The sequence below is a fragment of the Amblyomma maculatum genome, chromosome 9, assembly GCF_055883805.1.
Source record: "Amblyomma maculatum isolate TAMU_Amacu chromosome 9, ASM5588380v1, whole genome shotgun sequence".
NCBI classification, from domain to species: Eukaryota; Metazoa; Arthropoda; class Arachnida; order Ixodida; family Ixodidae; genus Amblyomma; species Amblyomma maculatum.
In genome coordinates this window covers 40,741,612-40,760,155 of record NC_139352.1, presented here as the reverse complement: position 1 = coordinate 40,760,155, position 18,544 = coordinate 40,741,612, and the positions used below count along the sequence as shown (strand labels likewise).

Genomic DNA, 18,544 nt, shown 5'->3' with positions numbered 1-18,544 from the left:
CTAGTTCAAAAGAATATCTAATTTGTGCTGCACTAGTTCAGAAGAAGGCCGGTCTGGACGAGTCTTCATATGGAGTGAAGATTGCTGGAAAACGTATCAACAACCTTAGATATGCGGATGATACCACTTTAATGGCAGAAAGTGAAGTAGAACTCAGGAGACTTCTGATGCGCGTACAAGAAGAGAGTGAGAAGTTTGGGCTTAAACTGAACATCAAAAAGACAAAGATCATGGCGTCTTGCCCTATCAAGTCCTGGAGCATCAATGGACAAGAAGTGGAAGCTGTGACAGATTTTCTCTTCTTGGGCTCCAAGATTACCTCGGAAGGAGACTGCAGCCATGAAATTAGGAGACGCCTGCTTCTGGGAAAGAGAGCAATGGTTAGCCTTGACCGCCTAGTAAAGAGCAGAGACATTAGTCTGCCAACCAAGATCCGTGTAACTCGTGCTATATGGATGCGAGAGTTGGACTGTGAAAAAGGCTGACCGCCGAAGAATTGACGCGTTTGAATTGTGGTGCTGGCGAAGACTCTTGAGAGTTCCTTGGACTGCCAGAAGATCAAATCAGTCGATATTGTCGACCATAAACCCTGACTGCTCATTGGAGGGTCAAATTCTAAAGTTAAAACTCAGCTACTTTGGTCATCTGATGAGAAGAGAGGAGTCGCTGGAGAAAGATTTGATGTTGGGAAAGGTTGACGGTCGCCGGAGAAGGGGTAGGCAGCGAACGCGATGGTTAGATGGCATCCTCGAGGCACTGCAGATGAAGTTATGTGATGTTAGGAAGATAGTGAGAGACCGGAAAGCGTGGCGTGAAATGGTCCATAGGGTCACGAAGAGTCGGACACGACTGAACGACTGAACTGAACTGAACTGAGTTCAGAAGCAGCGCACTTTGGCTGCTGTAAAATGTAAGGACAGTGAGCGATTCAATTAAAGGCAGGCATACGCCTTATTTTCGGAAGCGAAAATTCATTCTTGTAGTTTTATGCGCAAGTGAATGTGTAACACTGCTCATAGTTTTTTTTTTTTTTTTCATTCTGCGAAGACGTCGCAAAATGTTGCGATATGAACATATCCTCTCAATTTCAGCTTGCCTATTTCGTGCAATGTAAAAGAAGGCGACGTTTTGCAAATGCTAATGCTCTTTTTGTGCGCCAACTCATGCGTTATATATGCTAATAAACCAATTATTTGAGCAATATAATTCATATACCTATGAGATATCAGTCTTGGAAGAAAGCCTTTTGGAGATAAGCGCCGAGAGCTGACACTGGCGAAATGACAGCTGCTGTAGTTATCGCTCTTCTCCTCTCGGCCGTTCTTGTGGAGTAAGTACGCTGCGAGTCACCGCCGACAGCTGATCTTGTTTGAGCTATAATACTGCTTTCAAAGAAGAGCTTAGCCTAATTTATAATAGCTTACTCATAAACATAAACAGTTGCGTCAAATGCAAAACTATTGGCACTCCCACGCCTTTGAGTTAGTTCATACCACGGTCCTAAATTTCCATCTACCATGCGAAGGCTCCAACTCTTAGATCGAAAATTGTACCTGAGCCCTAGCAGCATTTCTAAACATTCAAAATTTGAAAACATCGAAAAATTAAACCAGTCGAACGAAGTACATTAACAGACAATTGTGGTTTTACGACTTAACGAAAGACAAGTTGCCTATCCCTTTTGACAGCAGCGTGGCCTTCTGCAAACAAGCGTAATCATTGTAATCAAGACTTTTTAGGTAAACTTCATTACATCGTTTCTTCGCATAAATAGATTTGAGGTATGATACATTTTTTTTTTTTATTTGCTAGTCCTAATGGCATTACATTTCTCGTCTCACTGGTTAACAAGTAGTGCAGTAACCTACAGCCACTGAAGTTAAGGAACTTAGAGCTCAGACACCAATACAATGTTTTGCAAAGTGTCCATTGCCTGATCAGGAAATTAATTCTTGTCATAAGAGGGCGCTGCAGAAAATATAAGAGTTTTTTTTATCTCTTCAGCGCAATGCAGTTTAAACAAACTAACACAACCATCATTACAGCATTTCAATTTATGGCGCCTGTTTTTTTCTTTTGGGTATATTTGCTCTTTAGTTTTGCATTTCGCTTTAGAAACGGCTATCACTGCGACAGCTCTTCACTACTGTATACAATCACTGATGCCTTTGCGCACGACAGGAGGGGGTGTATACTTATCTGTGAAATGTAAGTCCTAAAACAAATGTTTGTAAAATTTAAATCTAGAACAAACGCTCACGAAGATTCCTAGATGCTGAGACTCTCCTTTCCGCAAGAAAAAGCAATGCCGCCCTTTTCTCTCTTCTATCTCAGTCGATTTTTTTTAGTAAGGTATATTGTGCACATCGCTAGCTTTTCGTTATTTGTTCCTTTGTGGGCCTTTTGTAAAGACTTCCGGAGAGAGAAATTGACTTACAGTTGCTTTTAATGTGGAGCTATTGTGGCCAGGGCGCATGTTATTCTTTTTTTTCACTTGTTGCTCTTTATCAGCAGCGCTGTACTGCAATTAAGAGTCGTGTAAAAAGGAGAAAATTGCCTTACGAGAAATCGCAATCCTTCAGTATCAGTGTTCTGAAATTTTTGTCCTATCAAATAAGAACTGATTTTGAAGCAAACTAGGCAAGATAAACGTAACTTCTGCGCTTTCAGTATTTGGTAAAGTGATCCGCCTGTCCATGTTGCACGGATAGGCTCAGATACCTTGCCTGCCCGATAGCAGTATGCCACATGAATGAGCAGAAAAGGTGATTCCGTTAAATGAGCATGCATTGTCAACACATGTCATTATTTGCTTTCTTTAATTACTGTTATTTTTGTACTGCTTTTCTGATAACTGAAAAAGAGTTGTATGAATTAGAAATTAAAAAGAGTATACGTTTACAGTTTATTATTCATCTGCAAGTATCGCTTATAACTCCAGTCTTTTTAGGACACTAGGCAATACAGCACACGATCTCGCAGCATACTGCGCTCTGAGTTTCCGTGACAAGAAATATTTCACCGGTATTGTTTCTTGGCGCCAAAAAAGAACGAAACATTCAAGCCCTAATATCATTGTATATATACTAGCAAACAAAAGCATCAGACAATAGTGTAGGTCATACTGAAGAGCTGTGAAAACATACGATATCACAGTATTCACACTTCTTTTTGGAAGGCGTCTTATAAGCATGTATTTCGTAAGTGAAAGAGAAAGAGAGCAGTGAGGGCATTATTTTGCAGCAAAATTTGCAATTTATTTTGTTTTCTGGAACTTCCCTTGGCATTTCCTGAAAAGAAAATAGTTATATAGGCCTGAAATTAACCATATATGGTAAGCGTGTAATATTATGCTCATTAATAAAATATTGCGGTCATCATATCTTGATGCTTAGTTTTCAAGTTTTTATGTGAGCATGACGCAACTCTTATGACTATTATGACGATGAAGTTATCTACAGAGGGTTTATATTTTGGGAACCAGAAATAATACAATTTCTTCAATGCTAAAGCAAGGTAATTAGCAGTGTTTGTGTCCAAAATGACCGATGGGCACTGTCATGTTTATTGCGAAGAAAATAAAACAGCTTACCTCACATGAATCATGCCTCAAGAAACCTAGACTAAGCATGCATGCTAGCAGCAATCTTGGGTTAATTTAGGAGACCTTCAAGCTTCGTGTTTGGTGTAGGCATGATAGCAAATTTACCATTGCCTAGTCAATCCGAGAATGTCTATTCTAATTACGCAGCAATTCATTACGCGTCAGCCGTACGGCAAAAATTAAATTAGACGCACCTTTTATATTCATCCCGCGTCATAAGCCTGCGGCGGCGCATTATGATCGTGGGTTTTCCTGTGGACGCCGCATGCAAGCGCTTATTTTCGTTGACAAAAACGGGGAACAACTCCTACACATAGTTTTATTTATTTATTTATTTATTTATTTATTTATTTATTTATTTATTTATTTATTTATTTATTTAATTTATTTATTTATTTATTTATTTATTTATTTATTTATTTATTTATTTATTTATTTATTTATTTATTTATTTATTTATTTATTTATTTATTTATTTATTTATTTATTTTTACACTGCAGGCCCAGTGATGGGCCATGGCAGGAAGGCAAGCAATTGGAAACCAAAGGGAAAACGTAAAGAAAAAACACATGAACATAAATTCAGACAACTACAAAGAAAGATTCAGAACAACATGTATTCAATAAACGGCTTTTTATAAGGTGTCAATGTCAAGAAGTGCTGATAACGGAGGCCTTTACTCTATCAAGTAGAACATAATTGCTCCTGCCAGCTCCCTCTGCAGAAAGCTGGCACCAACTCCTTACCAAGCCAGACAGGAACACACAACTTTCACTCATTTCGTGGGTCCAGGATGTCGCCCCCACCTGGGGGCCACACAGGACTCATCTGCCCTAATTCACAACATCTGGGCAAATAAAGTTGTCTCTCTCTCTGGATAGTAATTAAATATTACTGATATGCAAGCATGTAGAAGAGAAATATGCGTGTGTAGGTATTGAATTTGCCTATTAGTGTTTAGTATCCCACAGTCACGCCACCGGTGAGAGACGCAATAAAAGCGGTACTGAAATATTCGCCACAGGTGTTTGGAAAAGAAAGCTTCTCTACGCCAGGTTTTGAAGTCGTCAGCAGGGCCCCGCTGCTGTGGTGGAGTGGTAAGACGGCCGACTACTCTGCCGGAGTTCAATCTCGACCGCCGGCGGTTGCGTTTTGATGGAGGCGAAACGAAGTGCGTTCTTGTGCTGTGCGATGTCAGTGCACGGTACATATCCCCAATTGGTCGAAATTAGTCCAGAGCCCCACCTGCTTCCCCTACGGCACACCTTTCTCGCTTTCCACTCTCACCACCACCTTCCTTAAGGCGTGGTTAACTTGTCCACAGAATGTGAGGCCTATACTGCGCCTTCCATTTTCTGTGAATTTATTTATTTATTTATTTATTTATTTATTTATTTATTTATTTATTTATTTATTTATTTATTTATTTATTTATTCACTGATTGTTTTACACTGTAGGCCCAGTGATGGGCCATGGCAGGAAGGCAAGCAATTGGAAACCAAAGGGAAAACGTAAAGAAAAAACACATAAACATAAATTCAGACAACTACAAAGCAAATAAGATTTGACCGGAGAAAACTTGGAAGGTCGAAAATGTCAACATTTGTCATGCGGTGCAGGTCAGGTGTCCACAGAACCCGTGCCTTTCATCTTTCAGAATTATCAAAATCTGCCTTTCAGACAGATACAGTGCCGTTCGCTTCCTGTGAACCAGCATGGAAGCAAATTTTACCTTGAAAAACATTGAAGGTCAGAAACAGTTCCCATACAGTTCTGGTTCAGGTGTCCACATAGCAAGTGACAGATACATTTCCCTTCCTGTGAACCAATTACCGTCAGCATGGAAGCACATTTGACCATGAAAAACTTTGAAGGTAAAAAACTTCAACAGTTGCCTTGCAGTGACCGGTTCAGATGCCTACATAACAAGTGTGAAAGATAGTACGCCTTGCCTTTCCTGTGAACCAATTATAAGAAAATATGGAAATACCTGAATTGAAAAAGCGGTGTTACAGCGGCTATTATTCTAGCAACACTTGCAGCTTTCTTTCTATCACTAGGTTCAAGCCATTTTCTAACCTCTGAATTTTGCATCGATAGATTCACTAAGCGAAATAAATCCAAAGTCACCGTGTTTTCGATAACCTTCAAAAACAACTTCGAGGTGAAGTTGGAACTTAAGCCACAAGCTCTTTGGGTAGCTACTTTCGTCGGTCAAAGTCAAAGTCAAGGTAAAAAAAACCTCAAGGTTAATGGTCATCTGATGTGGGAAGTAGCTTAACGCGTGAGCAGCTGCGTCACGAGGCACATGATCGCCGACGTCAATATCGAGTGCAAAGCATCGCCACAGACTCGAAGTACGCCATGTTCAAACCAAGACGAACTTTACGGAGCACCGCAGTCTACCCCTAGCCATAACAAAACAAAAGCCTTCTGCTGAATAAAGAGATTTACCATGTGTGACCATGCTTCAGCTTTCGCTTCCCACTAGCTTTAACCGAAGCTAAACTACAGCCACTTTTATGGTGAACTCACATTCTTATGCGTGTAACCTTAGTGAAACGCAGCCTCTGACGGTGGGATTGAATCCCCGTATTTGGAAATCAGTAGGCTAGTGCCAGATCCATTAAGCTGCTTCGGTTGGGTGGCCATGTCTTTCTTTTATGAAACAATACACATTTTTAAACAGTGGGGTTAGGAAGCCCGTACTGCAGAAGCCCTTGTAAAGGCATAGGTGGCACACAGAGGGAAAGCCCGACTGGACGGCACGGTATTGATCAAGATCTCACGCATAGACTATTACCAGTCCACGTTTACGTTAAACTTGATATCACGAGTGTAATTAAAGCAATAAAACAATACATGTTATGCGAAGTAAACATTGTCATATGTCTAAAACGCAGACATTAATGGAGAGATGTAAGTTGTCCTTAGGATATTTGGAAATTTACTACGCGAGATTTCAGATGTTTTCGACAAACTCGGATATGCCACTCATGCTTGGTTTACACAATTCGGAACCAGCGAGATATATATGCCGTTCCGATCTAGTAACCAGTATACAGGAAAGAAGAAATAGAATTAGTGCAATGATCTTTGAACGTTCATCGAAATTTACAACAGATTGAAAGCTACTTTCATTGCGAGTTAGAGCAGGGGCAGCGGGCTAAGATGCCTGCTCCGCTGAGACGTATCATCTCGTATCTGACAGATGGCGCTAAAACACTTTCATCGGAAACGTTTTCGTCATCTAAGAGATGCTAGCGGGACTTGCGACTTACTCTGTCACTTAAATAAAGTGCCGGAATGCGGATGAACCGCCCGAGTTCCCACGGAAAAGCGCCGATCCACCACATTGTTGAAGTCGACATTGCCGCAACGCATCGAAGCCTTCATCGTTGGCTGAACTGTTTTGACCGTTGCTTCGTCGTTCAAACCAAAATCGAAGAGTGTTTCCCAGACGAGAAAATAGCGTTCACGCTTCCTTCAAATATGAGACGTGATAATGCCGAACATGCTAAGAGAAATTTCAAAGTTATGAATTATCCCATTTTAAGTAACGAGCACAGTGTAAAGACATCTATCTTCACATATTGATAAGATGGAGCTTGTGTCCTGCAAATGTTTTTTAATCCTCCGCATTACGCTTCAGCAGGGTCAGAATTCAGCCTCAGCAACGCAGTCAAGCGACCCCGCAAGCCTTGCATTGCGAGTTGGCTTTGAACCAGTGTATGCTTGAATGTAGTGAAAAAGTGAGACTACATGCAAGGGATGGTGCTGGGCTTGCGCAATATGGTTCACGTGAGCGTTACAAAACATTATGCTCTTTGAACGTGAAACGTGTTTCATACACTGACTAATCTGTACATTACGCGTGATATAGAACTGAAGGTTTCGCGTGCCGCCACCACGATACAACTCACACTTCGTAGATAACGATGGGCTTCTCAAGTTGCATGATCAACAGCGACACCTGCAAACACAAGCAAGCTTTCTACCCTGCGAAGAAATCTGGCCCAGATAAGTTGGAGGCATTGGTCGCAGGTTTTTCGCTGCGTTAACTTTTTCAAATTTAGGGCAACATTAAAAGGTATTTTTCAACCGAATAAAGAGAGGTAAGTTTGTTACAATTTTGGTCATATATTGTACGTTTCGCAATACATTCTCTCAATAACTCTAGGACATGATAAACTTCAGTGCCATTGCAACTACTGGAAATGGGGATGCGGTAAACGTGGTTTATGTGCTTAGAATGGAGAAAACCACTAGTGCTATAAATCTTGCTTTAGAAAAGAAAATGACCTGCAGTTTAAACAATAATTTAAAGCATTTACTTTGTACATTCTTTTCATAAGAATTATTCGCTTAACGTATAAACGGAAACATGTGCAGTTTTAAACTCCTGAAATCAGATTACTATGCTAAAAGAGATTTTTCTTTTCATCTCTAGAGGACGCAGACCAGCCGTTACAAACCCTTACCTCATTTTTCATCAGCGTTGCTTAAGGCAGGTAAGGGGACAGTCCAGTTGTTCTGTGGTCGAATGCATGAAGTTGTCAATTTTCGAACCACATAGATATCGCTGCTTTCTTAAACTTGTCGGAAAGTGCTGTCCCTAGTGTCTGCAAGCAGTAGGAAAACTAAACAATGGCCGTAGTGGAAGCAGGTCAAACTGTTTTATGACTGCTGATATTATTTGTATCCTTCCAACGCGAAATACAAGATCTTTTTTCATGTCATGTGCTATAAATGCGTTATTTCTTCACCATTAAAATGCACCAGGCCAAGCGGGCCGCCCAGTCCAGGAAGAAGTGTCGTTAGAGAAAGCTTGATTTCTTTGTCCTTTTTAGCGAACTATGACCACTGACATAGTTCTTACCTGATGCAAACTTCGCACACGTTATTATACTCCCATCGATTGAAATGTGCATTGTATATAATTCTCACAGTTTCTACAACATTTATCTAGGTTGATATATAAAATGTTTGCATTGTACGAAGATGTGGTATGACAAAACGACGGTTTCGTTCGCACAGCACTGTTTATCAGGGTGAAACCTCACCACCTTATGTTCAGCATAATGCGGTGCCTTATATAGTTACTTCAGCACGCAGATGAAACAGAAGTGCGCATCAAAATACCTAATGGCGACACCAAAAATAAAATTGACACCCTAACGCGTTGCAACCCTTGCGGTATACAAGACTTAGAAATAATGGGAAATTTGATACGCAGAGACCATGGAATGGCAAGGTCTAGAGTTAGTTTAGATTAAAAGAATAAACGGTACATATTTGTAAACAATGAGTACATCAGCGTTTTACTGGTCAGTGGGAGAGTAAAGAATTCAGAATCCCGTTACAGAACAGATATCTAGATTTAACCGATGACGTCGACCTTAGTTTAGTAGGACAGACTGATAATTTCTGAGATATCATAGCTGGGTTCGCTATAGAACTAGGTTGTAAGAACTAGGTTGTAAGAGTACTGGTAAACTATCTATGCAGACAAAACATTTGATGAAAAGTGCTAGAGTATGAAAGCCTCCAACCAAACAGACAAGAATGAAGCAATACAGAAAAGTAATACCCCAATAGTTATGCTGTATCTCGTTTTGCTTGATTTGACATATATTTTGGCCATATGTCCTGAGCCAAGCTTTTTTGTCTGAGCCGCAAAATGCAGTCTTCACGGCATCATAAAAGGCCATGAAATGCTATGCGATAGTTTCTTGCTGTGATAAGGTATCATTTTTTAGAGTTTGAAGTGACCTTTGACCTTTAAGATGTCATGACTGCTTCATTTTGCTGCTGAGAGGAAAATCCTTTAAATTAGGGCTTTTGACCAAGACCTACATGCGTACGTAGATACGGATGTATGTATGTATGTATGTATGTATGTATGTATGTATGTATGTATGTATGTATGTATGTATGTATGTATGTATGTATGTATGTATGTATGTATGTATGTATGTATGTATGTATGTATGTATGTATGTATGTATGTATGTATGTATGTATGTATGTATGTATGTATGTATGTATGTATGTATGTATGTATGTATGTATGTATGTATGTATGTATGTATGTATGTATGTATGTATGTATGTTTATGTGTATGCATGTTTTCATGCATCGTGCGGTAAACTGATATATCTCGATTAACTTCCAGGCGTTTCGCCTAGTCCATATCAAGAACTTTGGACACCCTCTTTCCTATCACAGTTCTCCATTTTAGTTCCAGCCGTGCTTACCTCTTGCCTGCTCCTACAAATGCAGGTCAAATGAACTTTTCACATCTAGAAGGACGAATGTATAATGTGTTCTCTTCTGAGGTAATAGTTGATATAGAAAATTTATATTTGTCGCACAGATATTTGCAAAACAACGTATCTTAGGGACGCATTGGTCACTATATTAGCGCACAGAGAAGAAAAATGATTAAGGCAGTTCAGACCTCTTAAGAGCGATAAGGTAAAGGCCATGGGGACTGGTTCTACTATAGCGCCTATATGACTAAACCGCGCTTATCACACAGTGAAGGAAAGCGACTTTTTCCATGCCTGATTCGAGGTAAGTAGCTACACTAGGCCACTATAGCACGAGCTCGTAGTGTCGTTAGGTTCCACAGCTAGTGGCAGATAGCGTTCGCCTTGGTACCTTCTGTAGACCGATGTGAAGCCGTTCTCGTCACGCCCCTATGCTGCCATGGAGACGGTAGGATGGCTAGGCACGGAGAACTAAGAAATGCTTATCAGGGGCATGGCGTGGCGAAGTCGGTTTACACTCTCAGCTAGAGATAGGAGGGGTACGAGTCCCTTCCCGATGGAGGATTTTTCTTAATGGTGCGGCAGAAATGCGCTGAATCTCTCTCACACACCTTGCAGACGCATCTTGCGGAGAGATCTCGCTGACTCATTTCGCCCGCACGAGATTTTCACCATAAGCCAATAAGGCTTTCGCATAAATATTTCAATATAGATGAAATTGACACTCGGGCTGATGCGTGTAATGAAGCTCCACTTGTGGATCTTAACTAGGGCTGTTCCTTTCAATGCAGTGCATCCCACCGTTATTCAACCCGATTTGTCCGCCTGGCTGCTACTGCTTCCCAAAGGCGAACAATCCAGGCAGAGGGACTTGGTTCAACCCTAATTACCCGCGGCCTCCTCAATACAGCGAACTGCCGATACTCGCAAGTATGTGAGATATTTTCTTCTGAACGTTTTCGTGCATTTTCAGTTTTTTTCTGCCAAATCCTGTTAGACAATCGAGATAGAACTATACATTATTGAAGTACTAAATATTAACATGCAAAGTATACAGAAGCAGACACGTTGACAGAGTAACAGGAATAATCTGTGTAAAATTATTCCCTGTATTTCAATAAAATGCGCAAGAATGCTCGTTACATTACCGTCTGGGCATATAACGATTGCAGAACGTTCCTGTGCAAAACTACATTTGCTCGGTTAGTAAATGTTAATGCATTATATAATGGCTGCACCTGAGCAGATGGGGATCAGGACGTGAGCGGAAGTGCTTGCAAAAAGATTAAAGTCAAATGTATAATGACCACAAACTGCACGTTTTCCAATTTGTAACGAATATATGGATATTGCAGAAATAATACTTATGAAAGCATTAGCTGAATGAATATCGTGACATCAAAGTCCAAGCTCAAGATTCTTCTAGATAATATGCATACATGAGCCAACAGACAACTTTAAATGCATTTGTCCCAAAGGAACAATGGAATATTCTGCATAGCATCTGTTTTCGTAATACTTCTGCTGAATTTAGCTGAAATTCTCGCGAATGCCTTTCGCACTTGCACATTTCATAATTATAGTTAACGCGAAAAGACGGGCTGGTTGGCCTTGGCAATAAGAGTGCCTATGTTTTAGCAACAATTACACATGTTACAGAAGCACGACCTCCGTTGCCACTGTGGTGTCTGCAGCTCTCATGTGTGCGCTTTCTTATTCCGGGGATATCGAAGAAATCGAACCTATCAACGCTAGCCCTTCAACAGCTAACACTGTTCATGCTACAAAATGACTATTGGGACAGCATTCACTTTTATGCAGATGGCTCGGTAACCTCTACAAGTTCTGCATGCTTCGCCGTTCCTGCGAGACAAGCAAATATTTACCATCTAATTTCGCTTAAGACCACCTCTACTGGAGCTGAACTGGCCGCAATTTGTGCTGCTGTAAAGTATGTTTCTGAACACAATCCTCAAAAATGGGCAGTGTTCTGCGATTCAGTCGGTCATCAGTCCGTCTTGAGCCATGGCGACCGTGAGCAACGTGTAGCGGGGGTTCGACATCCGCACCACCAGTCATTACAAGAGGGTCAAGAAATAATCTAACAGTGGATACCAGGCCATAGTAGAATTGTTGTAAACAACTTAGCTGACGATGCTGCGCGATCAGCTCACGATACAACCGACATGGTCGAGATACCATTGATAAGAGCCTACGCAGCAAGGCACCTTCGACTGATCCGCCGAAACGTGACTAGACAATCATGGTTCCTAGAGGGGGGACGTTCCGCTCGAACCACTTTGACCAGTTACTTCATCTGCAGGTAGTATTCGGTCTTCCCCGTTGTAATGCTACAATGTTGTGTCGCCAGTGGCTTGGAGTGGCGTTTACAAACGAATATTCCCACCTCATCGACATGGGAGACACTCCAACGTGTGAGCAGTGTGGGTGTGTTGAAACTATTGCGCACATATTCAGTGACTGCCCTCATTTTGAGCGTGTGCGTGCTTTCCTAGCAGCTGCCCTCCTCCGCTTGGACTCTCGCGCTCTTACTGAACAAACAATTCTGGGGCCTTGGATGACTCCTTATTCACAACGAAAATCAGCGAAGGCGCTATTTAAGTTTACAAAGGACTCGGGGTTGAGTTCAAGACTTTTCCTGCATGCTCTTTACACCCCCCCCCCCCCCCTTCACTATATATCTCTAATATGTTATAGACTTCGCCCCTTCGCGCTATTTCTTTCCTTTTTCTCCCTTTGTTGCCCTCCCCACGTGTAGAATAGTCTGCTGGGCATCGCTTGGTTAACGTCCCTACCTTTCTATTCTATTTTCTCTCTCTCTGTACACACGTTAAAGGAAGGCGCAGGCTGACCGATGAAACTGAAATTTCAGCGTTCGTCTTGCTTCTCCTATTTACCCTTTGTAATTTGCGCTCACATTATGCATTCGATTTAAGAATGCATCCCTAGGCAGGAATCAGAAAGGTATATTATAAAATTGCGTGCGAAATGCAGCAGCCGCGTATTAATAAATATTCTTCTCCACGTGCAAGAGGACTGTAGTACTAACCGCGGGTAGGCGACAAATTAGAACTAAAACGTCAATGCATCGCCGGAATTATGCAGATTAGATACAGCTGCTGTCATGTCATTGTGACTAGCGCTAACAATATATCGAGTAATAAGAACCGGATATGTCCACCCTAGAGTGTTACTTCAAGCTCGTTTTCTACACTAAAGCTTCAATACTTTATTCTCCTAATGTACCCAGCTGCTCCGACAAAGACAGCCAAGTTACTAGGAAGCCTGTTATGCACGAATGGCGCTTGGGTACCTGCTGGTTCGCCATTAGACGCAGAATCAGATATCTTATTTTATAACAGCATGAAGTGAGGTTATTCTAAGAGTGCTGTTCGGAGAACGACCAGGCAACGACTGATGTCAATGGGCTCAGTGAGGTTTAAACAACACATAATCCATATGATGAGATCGGGAACGGACGCCGACGATACGTGGTTTAGCGGAGATACGAGAAGTGACAGTCGTGTTCGTAATCAATAACGGTATCGCTGCGGCCAGAGGAATTCTACACAAATCGCGAGACGGTAGCTGCTGTGGCTCTTGTTGTGTTGCGACGGCTTAATGAGCAACTCAAGATGATTTTCGACATAATAATAGTTTTGGAAAGGTTTACTGCACGTTGTCCTCTCGGATCTGATGCATGTAATGAAATTTGAACGCCGTCCAATAATTCATTCGCGCGAAACGCAACTTTAAAATATTCAGACTTTGTGGTCTAAGCTAAAAGAGTTGTATTATGTTTTGGACTTCACAAACATGATATGAGCGTTGCTGCCCGATTTCCACGCGTTCATGAAATTTTGAGTCCTGCATTAGGCTACCTCAGGTATTTTCTGCACTGCGCCTCTACTTGTACGTTATTTAGTTCCGCCATCCTGCCTTTGTGCCAGTGTTTTTTCAATGCTGAATGACACGTTACAGTTTCGTAAGCTCGAAAGTAGTCTCTGGCCATGAAACTAGATTCGTGTTCTATTCTCTGTTCTTTAAATTTAAATATAGTTCTACTTGGAATTTCTAAAAGCGGTTTTTGGCTTGGGATTCATGGCACATCCATTAATTTAGTGTAGTCAATTACTCAAAATGATGAAAAGCCACAAGGGTTGCCCTTTAACATGAGGACTGAATTGTAATTAGCATAGGCCGCCGCGAATGTATTCAGTCACGATCACCAGATAGCCAAAAACTTCTAAAACACGGATTGAGAAACCAATGAAAGACAAACATTTCATATTCTACCGCTGGAGGTACATCACTGGCAAAGCAGGCAGACATCAGACTGGATATAAGACGGAAAGGGTCCTGAGGGTTGATATAAATACGAAAACAGTTAAGAAGCATCAAATGTCTTCTGTTGTGAGCGAGGGAGCCCGCAGTAGTCGCTAAAGAGCCAGAACTTTGAAGCTAAACATGTGATATGTCCCTCGTTGAGTGCACGCATTGTTAACGAATAGGATGTGATGTTGCTCTGTGAGTTGCAATGCAGCGGCTCTGCATTCCAGTCATCTTGAATAAGCTTAGACTGGAAGAGGGAATGACATAGTCTGGTACAGAAGAAGCCCACAAAACAGTTAACAGTAAGGCGGAAAATATAAATATTCACGATATCACTGCTGAGCAGCCGATTACATTTAATAATTGACAACGATACCGTATTAAAGACATTAAGGCTATTGAAACAATACCATTACGGAACGCGTAGTTGACGTAGGCTAGGCGCTATTGAGAAAAAAATAAAAATTTCTCACAAAGCAAAATATTTAGCTAAAAAAATTTAAGACCAAAAAAAACACTTTGTAAATTTAAGCTTATAATATTTCCTTAGCAGTTATAAATTAACCGACTTTAGGAATTGTAGAGTAAAAAAAAATACACAATGCTTAAAAATCGTGGCAGCTGAAAGGCAGCCCAGAGGACACTAAACGAAAACGAAAACCAGATATATGCTTCCAGTTACTAAGAGAGGGATGTCATTACAACAATGAATAGGTAGTTAAGTATCTGATTAGATTATGCAGATCTCTTGAGGTGGGGATGCAGTCAGGGCGATAATAATAGAGATGGTAGCTGGGAGGGATAAATATTGCGCTGGTAAGGAAAGAGAAAGCGAAGAAAGCATTAGGGGCAATGCGAAAGGGAACGTATATGGCGAGGGTCAGGTATGTACAGATGTGTCGACATATGAAAAGACGTTCCGACTACAAAAATTGGCCACTATATATATCTATATATTTGTTCCTCGTTTGCCCCCAAATAAGTCAGACTGAAAGGGCCACCAACATCGTTATATCTGATTTAACTGTGTGCTTATATATCTGTCGCACAGCCGATACACAGGGCCGGTGGTTGCTATAGAAATGATAGATTTGTAGCCCGTCAAATCTGATACCACCAAAAAACCTTCCAGCTAAGAGACTTAATTTCACTCGAAAATGACGAGCCCGCATAAAACCACAGAGGACATTTCCTGATTGGTCGAGGGAGTGATGGCGTCATAGGCGCTACGTAACTACAAACTTTTAATCAAGGACAACTACTGACAGAAGTCAAATTAATGCAACTTTGGCTTACTCGTGAAATTGGGAATCCACCCCGGCCACCAAATGGCGGTGAATAAATTGCGCAAAAATGCAGCCAAGCACAATATGCACCCACAGGGATAATGCAGCCGAAAACTCGAATGTTACAGCAAGTCAAAGTTATTTGATCATTTGTAGCTTAATTTTGAAGCCTCCTATGTTTGTTCAGGGACATGTTTCAGACCATCCCTTAGCTTGCACTGTTTGTTTCGACCAAAACACAAGAATTAAATTAAGGTTTGGTTTGGTTTTGTGGGGTTTAACGTCCCAAAGCGACTCAGGCTATGAGAGACGCCGTAGTGGAGGACTCCGGAAATTTCGACCACCTGGGGTTCTTTAGCGTGCACTGACATCGCACAGCACACGGGCGCCTTGCTTTTCGCCTCCAGCGAAAAGCTGCTGCCGAGGCCGGGATTCGATCCCGCCTCCTTGGGAACAGTAGTCGAGCGCCGTAAAAGAATTAAATTAAGTATACTCGAGGAAGTTTTGAAGGTAGTTTGTTTGCAAATAGGATAGCTATATTTCAAACATCAAGCGCCAATTCTCGACACCACATGAGTACAACAGGCTTTCGTTAGCAACGTTAGCCTGTTTACCCGAGAGGCAGCTAAGGACTTCTTGAGATGAGACAGCTTCCTTCCAAACTTCCTCGAGTATACTAGAATTAAATTAAGTATACTCGAGGAAGTTTTGAAGGAAGCTGTCTCATCTCAAGCAGTCCTTAGCTGCCTCTCGGGTAAACAGGCTAACGTTGCTAACGAAAGCCTGTTGTACTCATGTGGTGTCGAGAATTGGCGCTTGATGTTTGAAATATAGCTATCCTATTTGCAAAACAAACTACCTAGGATCAATGACTGTACAGCCACCAGCGCACTTAACCCAAATCTTAACAGTATGGCCTATACTGACACCTGCACCACAAAGTGTTTGCTGTTTAGCCGACCCAATTGCTTAGATGCGTTAACAGTAGCTGGTGTTGCTGGAGCGCAGTCTGATATGAATTGTCTCGCTGTCGGAATGAGTGTGGTCTTGTTGCACCCGCATCACCGCGTTTCGCGTGTGAGTACAGTAAAATAAAAAAATGCAGAAAACACGTTGCAGATTGCTTATTGCTTGACTCTACATGTGCAATAGCTCAAGCGCCGTTCAAACCTTGCTTGAAAGCTCCCGCTTGGAAGATAAATTGAAATGTACAAAATGAACGCGCATTCACGGTGCGTGTCAGGGGGAGTGAGAAAGTATTCTAGAGTTGCTCAGCTTCTTAAAGTCCAACTTCTAGTTTCTTTAGCATTGCGGCCAAACTTTAAAGGCACGTGATCAGTCACACGTCATATAGAGTTGCCGCGATCCAGCTATCGTTAGCCACCGCAAACTTGGTTGGTTTTTAAGCCCCAAAACGATTGAGGCTATGAGGAGAGATGGTGGAGGGCTCCGGAAAATACTGCCAGACGGGATTCATTAACGTGCACTGACAACACACAGCAGGCGGGCGCCTTTTCGCCTGCATCGAAAAGCGGCAGCCGCGGCCGGGATTTGATCCCACATCCTTGGGCACAGCAGTCGAGTACCCTAACCACTGCCCCACCGCGTCGTGTGCGCCGTACACCTGCCGAGGCAATTATCTCGACACCAGCGATGAAAGCTTAGCGATGCTGGTGGCAGTCCATGGCACGCTTTTGCGCACACTGGTTAAGTTTGCTGGCGGCTGTACTCCTTATGAAGCAAGCTCCAATGCGTACTCGTTTGCACATTACAAGTATTGCTTAATGTTCTAACTGACCAGGTAGTAACTGTCTTTGGTCTGGCAAAGTCAATTGTTGACAATGTATTGGCTGTGTAGGGAAAGCAACGCACGCTCGCTTTTGCCGTGTGGTACTGGAACTGGAAGCCACCCTAGCCGCACGCCTACTGTGCGAGCGCATATTTGCTGTGCGCTGAAGAATATGTTCCGGCAGAAACATGAGGCAAGGATGCATGACAGCGGCATTGTGGCTTCCTCAAAAACAGGTAATAATAGGGGGTCTACCTTAAGGTTCTTGAATAAGGTATGTTAAAAACCGGTTTCCAGAAGGCATATAGTATTTGCGATTTATTAAGACGCTAAAGTATCTTCACTTTAGTAAAGCATGTTTAGTAATTCAGCTCTCAGATTGTAGTAAAGAACTCACAGCCGCATATAGGGAGATTAAACACTTATTTCACAAGTAGAGTAATAGCTGCAATGCCTTCGACCAGTAGGTAGAGAAGACAACATTAGCCTGCGCCTTCAGTAACTTGCCTCAAATTTATTTACGTACTTCATTTCGTATCAGCGAGGTTATAGAGAAATAAAAATTTATAAACAAAACTAACTAGCACAGCAAATCATGATATATTGTGTATGTGTGCCTTTGGACAGGAAGGCGATGAACGGGTGAGCTGTAAGCAGACTACCAGGATGGGAGCGGCGAAAGTGGACAAGGAACCGAAAGTTGCAATCACTTACCGAGCAAAACCACTTCCCAGACGGCGCAAAAGAAGACCCAAAATTGTGCCTTCTTTTAGCCAGCTGGCGTGGTCAAAGCACAAATTCGTGAGTCTGTTAATTTCCCACTGGGAAGCGACCAGTGACTGGTTGACTGCTGTCTCTGTTTTCCGCTACTTGGGATCCTGTTCGTTCGCCGTCTGCCAAGTGGTCGTCAAAGTGTACGCTGCTGACGAAAAGTGCTTTATTATAAAGCATCCAATAAAACCTTCCTCCCCGAAACTCGCAGTGTCATCATTGTATTGAAATGAAAAAAAGAAAACTACCCAGCCAAGAATTATCTTTTTATTTGTCTCCACCAACAACTGCTTAGAAGAGGCCTTTAAATTTTTGGGCAGTGCTTAGAAAAGTCTCGTTCTCTTTGCTTTTTTATCCTAATGACGCCGAGGCGTTGTTGTATACGTTTCAATATAGCGCAAAATGCGCCGACATTTCTCCCTATTGATTGCAGGCTAACGCATTGGTTTCCGCACTGCTTCAGGCT

General features: G+C 42.0%; 1 long non-coding RNA gene across 1 annotated transcript; it reads left to right on the top strand.

The window, feature by feature from the left end:
- The first annotated feature begins 1,223 nt into the window (after positions 1-1,223).
- Positions 1,224-18,282, top strand: LOC146178905 (uncharacterized). The gene is made up of 4 exons (XR_014700890.1): positions 1,224-1,330; positions 8,057-8,117; positions 10,671-10,809; positions 17,935-18,282. It is a non-coding gene; the product is annotated as an uncharacterized LOC146178905 (long non-coding RNA).
- The last annotated feature ends 262 nt before the right edge of the window (positions 18,283-18,544 follow it).